The sequence below is a fragment of the Phyllobates terribilis genome, unplaced genomic scaffold (genome assembly GCF_046119375.1).
Source record: "Phyllobates terribilis strain yellow unplaced genomic scaffold, ASM4611937v1 Scaffold_7__3_contigs__length_470593459, whole genome shotgun sequence".
Lineage (NCBI taxonomy): Eukaryota > Metazoa > Chordata > Amphibia > Anura > Dendrobatidae > Phyllobates > Phyllobates terribilis.
The window spans coordinates 304221529-304238928 of record NW_027362767.1 but is presented as its reverse complement, the minus strand read 5'-3'; positions in this window follow the sequence as shown (position 1 = coordinate 304238928).

Below are 17400 nucleotides of genomic sequence, written 5' to 3'. Positions count from 1 at the left end.
TGTTGCTTACTGTACTTGTCATTTACTGTAAAGTATTTATTTAAAAAAATAATAGTGTTTTCATGCACTGTCTCTTTAAAAAAGCCGGCCGGCAATTCAGCAGCGGTACCCGACAATTTAGAACAGAAAGAATAGAGTATCACACATAGATTAGATAGATAGAAACATGTCAGTCACATATATAATAAGTACAGTGATAGTGTTCGTTACTGTACTTGTCATTTAGTGTTAAAATAAAGGATTTATTTAAAAAAAAATTTTCGTGGGGGTCCCCATAATTTTAGGCTCTAGCGGAGATTAAGCAGACGGCTGGGGCAGATGTTTGAAGCCTGGGAGGGGGGTAATACCCATGGAGCTTCCCAGGCTACTAATATCAGCCCCCAGCTGAATACCTAGCCTTTACTAGCTATTAAAATGGGGGACCCCCCCCAAAAAAATGACGTGGGGTCCCCCCTATTTTAATAGCTAGCAAAGGCTAGGCAGACAGCTGGGGGCTGATATTAATAGCCCAGGAAGGGTTCCATGAATATTGGCCCCCTCCCAGGCTAGAAACACCAGCCGTCAGCCGCCCCAGAAATGGCGCATCCGTAGGATGCACCAATTCTGGCACTTAGCCTCGCTCTTCCCACTGCCCTGTAGCGGTGGCAGTGGGGTAATAGGGCTGGGGTTGATGTCAGCTTATAATGCCAGCTGACATCAAGCCCAGGTTAGTAATGGAGAGGCGTCTATAAGACACCCACATTACTAATCCTATAGTCAAAGTTAAAAGAAAACACAAACACCCAGAATAAACTCCTTTAATTGAAATAAAGACACATTCCTTTATTGTTCTAAATTAAACCATACTTACCACCACGCCCATTCCAGCTGAAGCCAACGATCTCCTGCAATAAAAGTAAAATAATAAAGCAACATCATCCTTACCTTTCCATGGTTCCCACGACAGCTTCAGCTCTGCTACATCGAGATGACAGGCTGGACCACAGCAGAACGCTGCCATCCAGCCTGTCATCCCGCAGACACTGAGAAGCGCAGGCATGCTTGCGCTCCTCAGTGTCTCGCTGTGACGGCATAAAGATGAGACGAGTTCATGTCCAATGTACTCAGCTCACCTCATGCACGTCACTGACAGCGTGGGAGATTTCTCCTGCACTCAGCGCTACAGCGTGAGAATTTTCCCACGCTGTCAGTGACGTGCATGAGGTGAGCTCATTCATGTCCAGTGATCTCAGCTCACCTCATGCACGTCACTGACAGCGTGGGAGAATTCTCACACTGTAGCGCTGAGTGCAGGAGAATTTTCCCACGCTGTCAGTGACGTGCATGAGGTGAGCTGAGATCATTGGACATGAACTCGTCTCATCTTTATGCCGTCACAGCGAGACACTGAGGAGTGCAAGCATGCCTGCCCTTCTCAGTGTCTGCGGGATGACAGGCTGGATGGCAGCGTTCTGCTGTGGTCCAGCCTGTCATCTCGATGTAGCAGAGCTGAAGCTGTCGTGGGAACCATGGAAAGGTAAGGATGAGGTTGCTTTATTATTTTACTTTTATTGCAGAAGACATTGGCTTCAGCTGGAATGGGCGTGACGGTAAGTATGGTTTAATTTAGAACAATAAAGAATTGTGTGTTTATTTCAATTAAAGGACTTTATTCTGGGTGTTGTGTTTTTTTTAAATACTTTACTAGAAATTCATGGCGGTCATGTCTAACATTGGCGTGACCCCATGAATTTCGGGCTTAGGGCCAGCTGAAAATGCCAAGCTGGCCCTAACCAATTTATTACCCAGTGAGCCACCGCACCAGGGCCCTGGATGAGTTGGGTACAGCGCCAGAAGATGGCGCTTCTATGAACGCGCCATTTTCCGGGGTGGCTGCGGACTGCAATTTGCAGCGGGGGGGACCCAGAAAGCTTGTGCCTCCCTGCGCTGCAGATTCCAGCCCCCAGCTGCCTAGTTGTACCTGGCTGGGCACAAAAATAGGGCGAAGCCCCACGTATTTTTTTTTTAAATTATTTCATGGAATTCATGAAATAATTAAGAAAAAAAGGGCTTCCTTATATTGTTGTGTCCAACCAGGTACAAATAGGCAGCTGGTGGTTGGGGGCAGCCCGTTCTTGCCTGCTGTACCTGGCTGGACACAAATATAGTGCGAAGCCCCACGTCAATTTTTTTTTTAATTATTTCATGAAACTAGATGGTGGCCCGATTCTAACGCATCGGGTATTCTAGAATATGTATGCGGCAGACCCGGCGCAATCAGCAGAGTGGTGTTTAAATTTGGCGCCAAAATCGCTGACTGGTCGCGGCCAGCAACCGCGACCAATCAGCAAAGCGGTGTTGAAAGTTGGCGACTATATCGCTGATTGGTCACGGCCGGCGGTTGCGACTAATCAGCAGAGCGGGGTTTAAATTTTGCGCCAATAATGCTGATTGTTTGCGGTTGCGACCAATCAGCAAAGCAGTGTTTAAATTTGGCGCCAATAACGGTGATTGGTCACGACCGCGACCATTCAGCAGGGCGGTGTTTAAATTTGGCGGCAACAATGTTGATTAGTCGCGGCCAGCGGTCGCGACCAATCAGCAGAGCGGGGTTTAAATTTGGCGCCAATAATGCTGATTGGTCGCAATCGCCGGCCGCGACCAATCAGCAGAGCGGTGTTTCAATTTGGCGCCAAAATCGCTGATTGGTCGCGGCCGGCAACCGTGACCCATCAGCAGAGCGGGGTTTAAATTTGGCGCCAATACTGCTGATTGGTTGCGGACGGCGACCGCGATCAATCAGCAGAACGGTGTTTAAATTTGGCGCCAATAATGCTGATTAGTCGCGGCCGGCATCCGCGACCAATTAGCAGAGCGGGGTTTAAATTTGGCGCCAATCTCGCTGATTGGTCGCGGCTGGAGTCCGCGACCAATCAGCAGAGCGTTGTTTAAATTTGGCGCCAATCTCACTGATTGGTGGCGGCCGCTATTTAAATGTGGCGCCCAAATCGGTGATTGGTCGCGGGCAGTTTCCGCGACCAATCAGCAGAGCGGTGTTTAACTTTAGCGCCAAGATCACTGATTGGTCGCGTGCGGAGAGCGCGACCAATCAGCGAATCGTATTGGTGTGGACCGGGGAGCGCCGCTGCCTGGTCGGATACTTCCGCTGCGAGAAGCCGGGAGATGAGCGACTGCTCGCAGCAGTTGTATCCCGACCCGCAGCTCCGCTCCCCGGTCCTCCCTTGACACCCTAGCCGCTGATCTCCCCACAGTATCCGCATGGTGTTACAAAGATCCGGACATTTGTGTTAAAAATCGCTGATTGGTCGCTGGCGCTGCCCGCGACCAATCACCGATTTGGGCGCCAAATTTAAATATCGGCCGCAACCAATCACGGATCTTGGCTCCACATTTAAACACCGCTGTGCTGATTGGTCGCCGACGATGGGCGCGACCATTCACCGATTTTGGCCCCACATTTAAATAGCGTCTGCGATCAATCAGTACAGCGGTGTTTAAATGTGGAGCCAAGATGGGTGATTGGTCGCGGCCGATATTTAAATTTGGCGCCCAAATCGGTGATTGGTCGCGGGCAGCGCCAGTGACCAATCAGCGATTTTTAACACAAATGTCCGGACCTTTGTAACACCATGCGGATACTGTGGGGACATCAGCGGCTAGGGTGTGAAGGGAGGACCGGGGAGCGGCACTGCGGGTCGGGATACTTCTGCTCCGAGCGCCCACTCATGTCCCGGGTTCTCGCAGCGGAAGTATCCGCACAGGCAGCGCCGCTGACATCCATGCGGCTAGGGCGTGAAGGGAGGACCGGGGAGCGGCGCTGACATCCATTTGGTCGCGGCCGCTATTTAAATGTGCCGCACAAATCGGTGATTGGTCGCCGTCTTGACCGCGACCAATCACTGATCTTGCCGCCAAAGTTAAACACTACTGTGCTGATTGGTCGCGGACGCTGCCCGTGACCAATCACCGATTTGTGCGCCAAATTTAAATATCAGCCTCATGCACGTCACTGACAGCGTGGGAAAATTCTCCTGCACTCAGCGCTTCAGCGTGAGAATTCTCCCACGCTGTCAGTGACGTGCATGAGGTGGGCCGAGCTCATTGGACATGACCTCGGCTCATCTTTATGCCGTCACAGCCAGACACTGAGGAGCGCAAGCATGCCTGCGCTTCTCAGTGTCTGTGGGATGACAGGCTGGATGGCAGCGTTCTGCTGCGGTCCAGCCTGTCATCTCGATGTAGCAGAGCTGAAGCTGTCGTGGGAACCATGGAAAGGTAAGGATGATGTTGCTTTATTATTTTACTTTTATTGCAGGAGATCGTTGGCTTCAGCTGGAATGGGCGTGATGGTAAGTATGGTTTAATTTAGAACAATAAAGAATTGTGTGTTTATTTCAATTAAAGGACTTTATTCTGGGTGTTTGTGTTTTCTTTTAACTTTGACTATGGGGTTAGTAATGGGGGTGTCTTATAGACGCCTCTCCATTACTAGTGTTGAGCCACCCCCGTAGTGTTCGGGTTCGGTTCGGTTCGTCGAACACCGGGATGTTCGAGGAACTGTTCGTCGAACTGTTCGTTGAACACCTTAGAACACCGTCGAACACCGTTAAAACCAATGGCAGGCAAACAAAAACACATAGGAACACATAGAAAACACCTTCAAAGGTGTCCAAAAGCTCACAAAATGCTCAGAAGACGCTTTCTTTAAAAAAGCCGGCCGGCAATTCAGCAGCGGCATACACCGGTACCCGACAACTTAGACATGAAGGAATAGAGCATCACACATAGATTAGATAGATAGAAACATGTCAGTCACATATATATGAAGTACAGTGACAGTGTTGCTTACTGTACTTGTCATTTAATGTAAAGGATTTATTAAAAAATATAATAGTGTTTTCGTGCACCGTCTCTTTAAAAAAGCCGGCCGGCAATTCAGCAGCGGTACCCGACAATTTATAACAGACAGAATAGAGCTTCACACATAGATTAGATGGATAGAAACATGTCAGTCACATATATATGAAGTACTGTGACAGTGTTGCTTACTGTACTTGTCATTTACTGCAAAGGATTTATTAAAAAAAATAATAGTGTTTTCATGCACCGTCTCTTTAAAAAAGCCGGCTGGCAATTCAGCATCTGTACCCGACAATTTAGAATAGAAGGAATAGAGAATCACACATAGATTAGATAGATAGAAACATGTCAGCCACATATATATGAAGTACAGTGACAGTGTTGCTTACTGTAATTGTCATTTAGTGTAAAGGATTTTTAAAAAAAAATAATAGTGTTTTCATGCACTGTCTCTTTAAAAAAGCCGGCCGGCAATTCAGCATCTGTACCCGACAATTTATACCAGACAGAATAGAGCTTCACACATAGATTAGATAGATAGAAACATGTCAGTCACATATATAATAAGTACAGTGATAGTGTTGGTTACTGTACTTGTTATTTAGTATTAAAATAAAGGATTTATTATTAAAAAAAATTGGCGTGGGGTTCCCCGTAATTTTAGTCTCTAGCGGAGGTTAAGCAGACAGCTGGGGCAGATGTTTGAAGCCTGGGAAGGGGGTAATACCCACGGAGCTTCCCAGGCTACTAATATCAGCCCCCAGCTGAATACCTAGCCTTTACTAGCTATTAAAATGGAGGACCCCCCAAAAAAAATGACGTGGGGTCCCCCTAATTTAATAGCTAGCAAAGGCTAGGCAGACAGCTGGGGGCTGATATTAATAGCCCAGGAAGGGAGCCATGAATATTGGCCCCCTCCCAGGCTAGAAACACCAGCCGTCAGCCGCCCCAGAAATGGCGCATCCATAGGATGCGCCAATTCTGGCACTTAGCCTCGCTCTTCCACGCTGCCCTGGTGTGGTGGCAGGGGGTAATAGGGTTGGGGTTGATGTCAGCTTATAATGCGAGCTGACATCAAGCCCAGGTTAGTAATGGAGAGGCGTCTATAAGACACCCCCATTACTAACCCCATAGTCAAAGTTAAAAAAAAACCACAAACTCCCAGAATAAAGTCCTTTAATTGAAATAAAGACACAATTCTTTATTGTTCTAAATTAAACCATACTTACCATCACGCCCATTCCAGCTGAAGCCAACGATCTCCTGCAATAAAAGAAAAATAATAAAGCAACCTCATCCTTACCTTTCCATGGTTCCCAGGACAGCTTCAGCTCTGCTACATCGAGATGACAGGCTGGACCTGCAGAACGCTGCCATCCAGCCTGTCATCCCGCAGACACTGAGAAGCGCAGGCATGCTTGCGCTCCTCAGTGTCTAACTGTGACGGCATCCAGATGAGCCGACAATGAACTCGGCTCACCTCATGCACGTCACTGACAGCGTGGGAAAATTCTCCTGCGCTCAGCGCTTCAGCGTGAGAATTTTCCCACGCTGTCAGTGACGTGCATGAGGTGCGCCGAGTTCATTGGACATGACCTCGGCTCATCTGGATGCCGTCACAGCCAGACACTGAGTAGCGCAAGCAAGCCTGCGCTTCTCAGTGTCTGCGGGATGACAGGCTGGATGGCAGCGTTCTGCAGGTCCAGCCTGTTCTGGCTATGCTGTCTGTTTTTAATATTAGAGTAGGGACTCGCAAAACCGTGAGGACCCTTGACGATGGGTTGCGAGCTTACGTATTTTGGCCAAAATATCAACTAATACCTCATATGATATTTTTTGCACTTTTTTTATCTGCCAGGGCACGGCCAGGCCCAGTAATGGTGACCTTGTGAGTGGGGGCTTCACAACTCTGCGATGCACGGATAGGGTGCCGGGCATCCCGCCTAGTCGAATAGTAGGGGCGTGTAATAGGATGCTGGCTAGGCACAGTGCCGCGAGTGTGTGAATTGCACCCTACTGCAAGTTTCATCTGTGTGCAGTTTTAATGCTGGGTAGTCGCCCCTCCAGTGAGAGTGAGTGAGGGCGATTGTTCATTAGCATTCTGCACCTGTGTTACCTCCTTCTAACAAAAGGGGGCCGGCCGTGTCCTGGTGTGCATTTTTTCTTGAATCCTTGGCTGGTGAGTACCATTGCCTTTTGCTATTTTCTAAAAATTCTGTCTATTGTTCTGGCTATGCTGTCTGTTTTTAATATTAGAGTAGGGACTCGCAAAACCGTGAGGACCCTTGACGATGGGTTGCGAGCTTACGTATTTTGGCCAAAATATCAACTAATACCTCATATGATATTTTTTGCACTTTTTTTATCTGCCAGGGCACGGCCAGGCCCAGTAATGGTGACCTTGTGAGTGGGGGCTTCACAACTCTGCGATGCACGGATAGGGTGCCGGGCATCCCGCCTAGTCGAATAGTAGGGGCGTGTAATAGGATGCTGGCTAGGCACAGTGCCGCGAGTGTGTGAATTGCACCCTACTGCAAGTTTCATCTGTGTGCAGTTTTAATGCTGGGTAGTCGCCCCTCCAGTGAGAGTGAGTGAGGGCGATTATTCATTAGCATTCTGCACCTGTGTTACCTCCTTCTAACAAAAGGGGGCCGGCCGTGTCCTGGTGTGCATTTTTTCTTGAATCCTTGGCTGGTGAGTACCATTGCCTTTTGCTATTTTCTAAAAATTCTGTCTATTGTTCTGGCTATGCTGTCTGTTTTTAATATTAGAGTAGGGACTCGCAAAACCGTGAGGACCCTTGACGATGGGTTGCGAGCTTACGTATTTTGGCCAAAATATCAACTAATACCTCATATGATATTTTTTGCACTTTTTTTATCTGCCAGGGCACGGCCAGGCCCAGTAATGGTGACCTTGTGAGTGAGGGCTTCACAACTCTGCGATGCACGGATAGGGTGCCGGGCATCCCGCCTAGTCGAATAGTAGGGGCGTGTAATAGGATGCTGGCTAGGCACAGTGCCGCGAGTGTGTGAATTGCACCCTACTGCAAGTTTCATCTGTGTGCAGTTTTAATGCTGGGTAGTCGCCCCTCCAGTGAGAGTGAGTGAGGGCGATTGTTCATTAGCATTCTGCACCTGTGTTACCTCCTTCTAACAAAAGGGGGCCGGCCGTGTCCTGGTGTGCATTTTTTCTTGAATCCTTGGCTGGTGAGTACCATTGCCTTTTGCTATTTTCTAAAAATTCTGTCTATTGTTCTGGCTATGCTGTCTGTTTTTAATATTAGAGTAGGGACTCGCAAAACCGTGAGGACCCTTGACGATGGGTTGCGAGCTTACGTATTTTGGCCAAAATATCAACTAATACCTCATATGATATTTTTTGCACTTTTTTTATCTGCCAGGGCACGGCCAGGCCCAGTAATGGTGACCTTGTGAGTGGGGGCTTCACAACTCTGCGATGCACGGATAGGGTGCCGGGCATCCCACCTAGTCGAATAGTAGGGGCGTGTAATAGGATGCTGGCTAGGCACAGTGCCGCGAGTGTGTGAATTGCACCCTACTGCAAGTTTCATCTGTGTGCAGTTTTAATGCTGGGTAGTCGCCCCTCCAGTGAGAGTGAGTGAGGGCGATTGTTCATTAGCATTCTGCACCTGTGTTGCCTCCTTCTAACAAAAGGGGGCCGGCCGTGTCCTGGTGTGCATTTTTTCTTGAATCCTTGGCTGGTGAGTACCATTGCCTTTTGCTATTTTCTAAAAATTCTGTCTATTGTTCTGGCTATGCTGTCTGTTTTTAATATTAGAGTAGGGACTCGCAAAACCGTGAGGACCCTTGACGATGGGTTGCGAGCTTACGTATTTTGGCCAAAATATCAACTAATACCTCATATGATATTTTTTGCACTTTTTTTATCTGCCAGGGCACGGCCAGGCCCAGTAATGGTGACCTTGTGAGTGGGGGCTTCACAACTCTGCGATGCACGGATAGGGTGCCGGGCATCCCGCCTAGTCGAATAGTAGGGGCGTGTAATAGGATGCTGGCTAGGCACAGTGCCGCGAGTGTGTGAATTGCACCCTACTGCAAGTTTCATCTGTGTGCAGCTTTAATGCTGGGTAGTCGCCCCTCCAGTGAGAGTGAGTGAGGGCGATTGTTCATTAGCATTCTGCACCTGTGTTACCTCCTTCTAACAAAAGGGGGCCGGCCGTGTCCTGGTGTGCATTTTTTCTTGAATCCTTGGCTGGTGAGTACCATTGCCTTTTGCTATTTTCTTAACCTCCGCTAGAGCCTAAAATTATGGGGATCCCCACGCCAATTTTTTTTTTAATAAATCCTTTATTTTAACACTAAATGACAAGTACAGTAATCAACACTGCCACTGTACTTCATATATATGTGACTGACATGTTTCTATCTACCTAATCTATGTGTGAATCTCTATTCCTTCTATTCTAAATTGTCGGGTACAGATGCTGAATTGCCGGCCTACTTTTTTAAAGAGACGGTGCATGAAAACACTATTATTTTTTTTTAATAAATCCTTTACACTAAATGACAAGTACAGTAAGCAACACTGTCACTGTACTTCATATATATGTGACTGACCTGTTTCTTTCTATCTAATCTATGTGTGATTCTCTATTCCTTCTATTCTAAATTGTCGGGTAGAGATGCTGAATTTCCGGCCGGCTTTTTTAAAGAGACAGTGCATGAAAACACTATTATTTTTTTTAATAAATCCTTTATACTAAATGACAAGTACAGTAAGCAACACTGTCACTGTACTTCATATATATGTGACTGACATGTTTCTATCTACCTAATCTATGTGTGAATCTCTATTCCTTCTATTCTAAATTGTTGGGTACAGATGCTGAATTGCCGGCTGGCTTTTTTAAAGAGACGGTGCATGAAAACACTATTATTTTTTTTAATAAATCCTTTACACTAAATGACAAGTACAGTAAGCAACACTGTCACTGTACTTCATATATATGTGACTGACATGTTTCTATCTATCTAATCTATGTGTGAAGCTCTATTCTGTCTGTTATAAATTGTCGGGTACCGCTGCTGAATTGCCGGCCGGCTTTTTTAAAGAGACGGTGCATGAAAACACTATTATTTTTTTTAATCAATCCTTTACACTAAATGACAAGTACAGTAATCAACACTGTCACTGTACTTCATATATATGTGACTGACATGTTTCTATCTATCTAATCTATGTGTGAAACTCTATTCTTTCGGTTCTAAATTGTCGGGTACCGGTGTATGCCGCTGATGAATTGCCGGCTTTTCATGTTTCACTGTGAGCACTGTTCCCATCGATTTGGGCAATCACTGTAATGCCACAACCACCATGGCTGTGGCATTACAGTGAGTGGCAGACAATCCCTGCATGATTGGTGCTCTAAATAGCGCCAGACATGCAGGACACGCTTTTGGTGCACGAACAGTTATCGAACATAACCTCGAACAGCCGAATTTTTTGCAAATCGTTCGGGTTCATCGAACAACTCGAACACCGCCCAAAACAGCTCGAATTTGAGATTGGCGAACAGTTCTAGTCGAACACCGCTCATCTCTATCCATTACTAACCTGGGCTTGATGTCAGCTGGCATTATAAGCTGACATCAACCCCAACCCTATTACCCCACTGCCACCGCTACAGGGCAGTGGGAAGAGCGAGGCTAAGTGCCAGATTTGGCGCATCCTATGGATGCGCCATTTCTGGGACAGCTGACGGCTGGTGTTTCTAGCCTGGGAGGGGGACAATATTCATGGCACCCTTCCTGGGCTATTAATATCAGCCCCCAGCTGTCTGCTTAGCCTTTGCTAGCTATTTAAATAGGGGGGACCCCACGTCATTTTTTTGGGGGGGTCCCCCATTTTAATAGCTAGTAAAGGCTAGGTATTCAGCTGGGGGCTGATATTAGTAGCCTGGGAAGCACCGTGGTTATTACCCCCTTCCCAGGCTTCAAACATCTGCCCCAGCCGTCTGCTTAACCTCCGCTAGAGACTAAAATTAGGGGGAGCCCCACGCCAATTTTTTTTTTAATAAATCCTTTATTTTAACACTAAATGACAAGTACAGTAATCAACACTGTCACTGTACTTAATATATATGTGATTCGCATGTTTATATCTATCTATGTGTGATGCTCTATTCTTTCTGTTATAAATTGTCGGGTACCGCTGCTGAATTGCCGGCCGGCTTTTTAAAAGAGGCGGTGCACGAAAACACTATTATTTTTTTTAATAAATCCTTTACACTAAATGACAAGTACAGTAAGCAACACTGTCACTGTGCTTCTTATATGTGTGACTGATATGTTTCTATCTATCTAATCTATGTGTGATGTTCTATTCCTTCTTGTCTAAATTGTCGGGTACCGGTGTATGCCGCTGCTGAATTTCCGGCCGTTTTTTTTAAAGAGAGCGTCTTCTGAGCAGTTTGTCAGCTTTTTGACACCTTTGAAGGTGTTTTCTATGTGTTTCTATGTGTTTTTGTTTGCCTGCCATTGGTTTTAACGGTGTTCGACGGTGTTCTTAGGTGTTCGACGAACAGTTCGACGAACAGTTCCTCGAACATCCCGGTGTTCGACGAACTGAACCGAACCCGAACACTACGGGGGTGGCTCAACACTAGCCATGACTGTGTCACTGGACCCTTGCTCTTTTTGGGCTTCCAATCTGGATAAATGGCCGGAGCTCGCCACTTACGCCTTGGAGATCTTGTCCTGCCCTGCAGCCAGCGTTCTGTCTGAACGTGCATTCAGCGCTGCTGGTGGTGTGCTGACAGATAAGCGCACGCGGCTCTCCACTGATAATGTAGACAGACTCACGTTTATAAAGATGAACAAATCATGGATCCGAAACGACTTTTCTACCCCTGTGTCATCCTGGGGAGAGTAAAAGCTTGATGATTGGTTAAAATCACCTCACCAACCGTTTTAAGCTTTCAAATTACTAATCATGTTTATCTGTATCTTGGCTGGAAAATAATTTGGTCTTTGTAGCAGTGTGCAGCACTGATTCTATTAGGCCATCTATACTAAACTCCACCAGATTTAAAATTACTAATCATGTTTATCTGTATCTTGGCTGGAAAATAATTTGGGCTTTGTAGCAGTGTGCAGTACTGATTCTATTAGGCCATCTATACTAAGCTCCACCAGATTTAAAATTAATAATAATTTTTAGCTGCATCTAGCCCGGAAAATAATTTTGGCATCTAGCTGCACTACCTGCAACATGACCCTCAGATTGGCAGAATTCGAAGCAATCCTGACTACTGGGTTGCCACACTCTTAGGTCCCCCACACTCTTCTATCAACCTTTTCATTTTAATAAAGACCAAAATAATGGTCATTTTTGAAATTATAAGCATTAGCAGGTTATTAGAAACTGAAATCAAACAGTTTTCAACTCAAAACTTTATTCTAGGTTATGTTACATTTGCACATAGGACCCCTTGTTCGAAAGGAGCTTCTGAACTCTCTCGTCCATTGAATTTGTCAGGTTTTGGATGGTTTCTGCTTCAATTGTTTTGCATGAGGACAGAATACCCTCCCAGAGCTGTTGCTTAGATGTGAACTGCCTCCCGCCATCATAGACACTCCTTTTGATGATGCTCCAGAGGTTCTGAATGGGGTAGAGGTCAGGGCAGCATGGGGGTCACACCATAAGTTTGTCCCCTTTTATGCCCATATCAGCCAGAGATGCAGATGTGTTATGTGCAGCATGAGATGGTGCATTATCATGCATGAAAATGATGTTGCTGTGGAATACACTGTTCTTCTTCTTAAACCATGGCAGGAAGTGCTGTTTGAGAAACTCCACATACATTATGGAGTCATCTTTACCCCTTCAGGGATACTAAAGGGGCCGACAATCTCTCTCCCCATGATTCCAGCCCAAAACATTACTCCACCTCCTCCTTTTTGGCGCTGTAGCCGTGTTTGCGTGGGGTGTCAATCAACCAGCCATCCTCCACTCCATCCATCTGGACCATCGAGCGTTGCACGGCACTCATCCGTGAACAAAACAGTTTTGAAGTCAGTCTTCATGTATTGTTTGGCCCACTGGAGCCGTTTCTGCTTGTGTGCAGTGGATAGAGGAGGTCGACAGGATGGCGTACGCACAGCTGCAAACCTCTGAAGGACCCTGCATCTTGTTGTTCGGGGGACGTTGGAGGCACCAGTAGCTTCAAAAACTTGTCTGCTGCTATGACAAGGCTTTTTTGCCGCTGCTCTTTCAACCTGACGTAATTGCCTGTAGGAAAGAGTCCTCAATTTGCCCTTATCAGCACGCACACGTGTGTACTGTGAATCAGCTACATACTTCTTGATTGCCAAGACACTTCATCCTGATCATCGCACAATGTTGATTGTAGTCATGCCTTGACCTAAACACTCCACAATTTGTTGCTTCTCAGCAGCCGACACATCCTTTTTCTTTCCCATTTTGGCAGAAAATGTAGGCTGCTTAATAATGTGAGACAGCCTTCTTAAGTAGTCTTGCCTTTCATTGGACATACCTGCCAAACTAATTAGCACAGGTGTCTGCAATTGCTTACAGTGATATAAAGAGCCCTGACACACATCACCATCAATGAGTTTAACTGACAAACAAACAAATTCTACCCTTATCACTCCTAAACACTTTTTGCATAATAATTTGGAACACAGTGTACATGTGCTTTTCCACAAAACACCAGTGGTTCACGTAGTGAATCCTACAGTTCTAACTTGCCAACCGTGGTCTGTATGGAGTTGTTCAATAAAGGGCCCAAAATTAAGATGACATAGACGGGAGAGGTCTCTATGAATAGGAATTTCTAAGAATTTGATACCCTGTGAGGGCCAGGCAAAGGGAAAGTTGGACTGGATGGAATCCTGTATGGATTTGGGGAGGGAGACATCGAGGGCCTCAGACTTTGCTGCATTGATTTTAAAATTTGACCATGTAACAAAGTGATCAATTTCAGCCATAACAGCAGGGATGGATATATGTGATTGAGTGATATATACTAGGACATCATCAGCAAATAGAGAGCACTTGTACTCAGTGCCTCCCACCTCAAACCACCTAATATTGGGGTTAAGGCGAATTGATGAGAGCAGGTGCTCCGTCACTAGGATGTATAAGAGGGGACAGAGGACATCCCTGCCTTGTCCCATTGGTGATTATGAAAGGTGATGAAAATGTTCTGACGCGCCCCCTGGGCCTTGAGACACCAGGATCCAGACCCTTTTTGGTGGATGCTGGTGGCTGTAGTCTCCATGGCGGTGACCCGGTTCCGTAGCTCAGGGCGGTCAAACCAGTGGAGGAACTATTTATGTGGTTTTGATGTTTAAATGTCCGACTACGCCACCCGTGGATTGCGGTCAGAGTGAACCGCCGCTACAGGGCAGACCGCTGAGGCTGGTGTTGTGGGTGCAGCAGAGCGTAGCATAACTCCCCATGTATGCGGAGGATAGGGGTGATGGTGCAGGGCAGCAGCAGTAACGACACGGAGTCAGTGATGCAGTCCAGGGCCTTTACTCACAGTTCTTATTATCCAGACCACTTCTGCAGGTAACGGCTGCCCACGTCGTACTGTGCTCACCAGGTGAGGGGGTCAGACAACTCCCAGATAACTTTGGAGCGCTTCACAGGACCCCCTTTGTGTGTCCTTCGTCTGGCCTTTCTTACCAACCCTTCTGTCCGGCTGCCTCGGGCCTCCTCTTGGTAAACCTGGCGCCAGTTTCCCTGACCCTATGTGGTGCCATCCTAGCGGGTGTAGCGAGGGGCTGCGCCACATAAAATGTCACAGCCTCAGGTTTCTAGCTGAAGGTCGTTTCCCGCCTCCACTAGTTTCGGGGACCGGTCTCCCCCTTTGGCCTGACCCCTCCACGCAGGTGGATTCGGGCGTGCGGTGGCGACTCACCAGTCCGCACCCCTGGGATCCCTTCGTTCCTCGTTCCTGGAGCCTTCTTCGCTCCTCTTCCTTCCTTCTACCTGTTCCAGGCCTGGGCCTCTGTTACTAGGCCCGCTCCCGGAGCAGAGCTCATGCAGAGCGCCTGCTCCCTGTCACTTCTGCTCAGACTTCTCTGCACTGAACTAAGATGGTGCCCACCTTTTATACTCCCTTCTCAATGCACCCAGGAACTGCTTCCTCCTGCACTACAGGGTTCCCCTTCCTCAGTGTTCCCTCCCCCCTCTCCAGCCAGGGAAAAGGACTGTCGTGCCCATCTCAGGGGCATATTGGTCGCCCTGCCCCACGGCAATGTGGTGTAATGCATGCAGGTGTCGGGTCCTGATCCACACTCCATCCTTACCTGAGAGTGAGATATCACACCTCTGGGTGAGGTGCAATACCTCTGTAGCAACCGAGCCCTCAGGGTGCTACAGTTCCATTTATCTTCAGCCTAGGTGACGTATTGCGATACAGGGCCGTGATTTTGGCTATAAAAGGGTCCCCTAGACCCCTACCCCAAGCTTTTTAAGAGAATAATATATGGCGTGCCAGGAGACTCTATGGAATGCTTTCTCAGCATCCAACGAGAGTATCTAATTACAAATTTTTAACTGCATCTATCCCAGGAAATACTTTGTGCCTAGTAGCAGTGTCTACTAGTCAGCAGATTATCCCGGCTGTTAAGCAAGCTACACCACCTGTAGTTTGGACACTTAATTTTTTCAAAGGAAATGCTTCGGGACCACGGAATACTCAGTGAAGAGCATCAGGAGGCACCCCAAGGCATAGGGGCTGGGACTGGCGGTAGGACGCCTTGCGGTGGACAGCTGAGCTCGATCCTTATAAAAGCTTTTTAACTGCAGCAGCTTTAGTGGACGCTACTTGAGCTGGAATTATGCGGCTGCTGGCATGAGACTTGCCCTCCAATAGATCCTTGTAAAAGGATTTAAAGTGTATTCATTCAAATTAGAGAGACAATTTAAATTAAAAAGCTTAGAGCTGCCTCCACCACAGGGGGGCTCGCTCGACCCACCAGCGGACAGGCACCAGTATTGGGAGAGGGGGGCTGGCCGTCAGGGTCCACCGCGGCTCTGGCACAAACCCGGCGACACGGAGGTGGCACGGGCAGGAACGAATTGGCCGTGTCGGCTTCTCACTTTTTGGTTTTTAGAAAGGCATGACATGCCTATATCTGGGTCTCCCCCTCCTTTTACTCCTCCACCTCTTTTCTTTTCGCATGACTATATGTACTTGTCACTTTTCCATGTGTTAGTTATGTCTTCTGAGCAGTTTGTCAGCTTTAGGACACCTTTGAAGGTGTTTTCTATGTGTTTCTATGTGTTTTTGTTTGCCTGCCATTGGTTTTAACGGTGTTCGAAGGTGTTCGACGAACAGTTCGACGAACAGTTCGGCAAACACACGGGTGTTCGACGAACCGAACTCGAACACTACGGTGGTGGCTCAACACTAATAGTCACTGTCTGAGAGAGAGAGAAAAAAGAGAGAGAGAAATTTTTTTTTACATGTTTGAGTCTCCATTATTTTCAATGGGGTTCGGGTTCTGGTGGAAGTTTGGGTAATGTTTTGGTACCCGAACCAAACTTTATCAAAAGTTTGGGTCAGGTACCAGAACCCAAACTTCCAGCCATCTGCCCACCCCTTTCTACAAATAAACTGGTATGAATAGTATTAAACAGGAAAGAAAATAGAGTTTATTTACATTCATAATATTACTTTCTATCAAAGGTATAGAAGGTAAAGATACTACAAGATAAAGCTATCCACGTAAGGGATAGAAAAGAGTAGTAAACTCATCAATGGTGTGATGTGGCTTATGATTTTGTCAAGTATCAAACGTACTATTGATTTAAAAATGGTTCAATTATGGAAGAATGTTGTGTGAGAATGTTCCCTGATGTTTTATTCTGCCCTAACTCTGATTAATGCACTTATGCAAGTGTACTTAGTGATGTTTTACATTAACGACCGGGTTTAGCAGGAGAAAGTTGTTAGACTGAGGATTTTGATATGGTCATGAATACAGTAGACCAAAAGTTTAGCATTTTTTTAAAAAGTGTGATTACTTCTGTCTGGTTGTTGTGATGCCACTTTCCTGTTCATTTTAGTAAACCTGAAGCATTGTTTTATCCGTTTAATTGTTAGTTTTCAACATTTTCTGGGCCAAATGTTTTGCATATTTTGTCATGAATAGTCGAATTTTGCCTAAAATTTTATTTATTTATTTTTGTTGTCTTTAGGTTAAAACATGGCAAAGACAAAGCCAAATTTATCACCAGATGTCAGGAAGCTTATTATTCTGAGAGTGAAATCAGGGAAAAGCCAAAAAAGGTAGCTATGGAATTCAACAGTTCTCAGAGTCAAGTGTCACATATATTAAAGAAAGAAAAGAAAGAAGAAGGTTATGGAACAGCTGACAAACCTAGAAGTGGACGACCATGGAGAACTTCTTCCAGAGTTGATCATATTATTAAGAAAAAGTCATTGTCTGATGTCCATAAAGGTGCTGTACAGATTTCGCACGAAATGAACAAAGAATATAGGGTCAAAGTGAGTCGCCA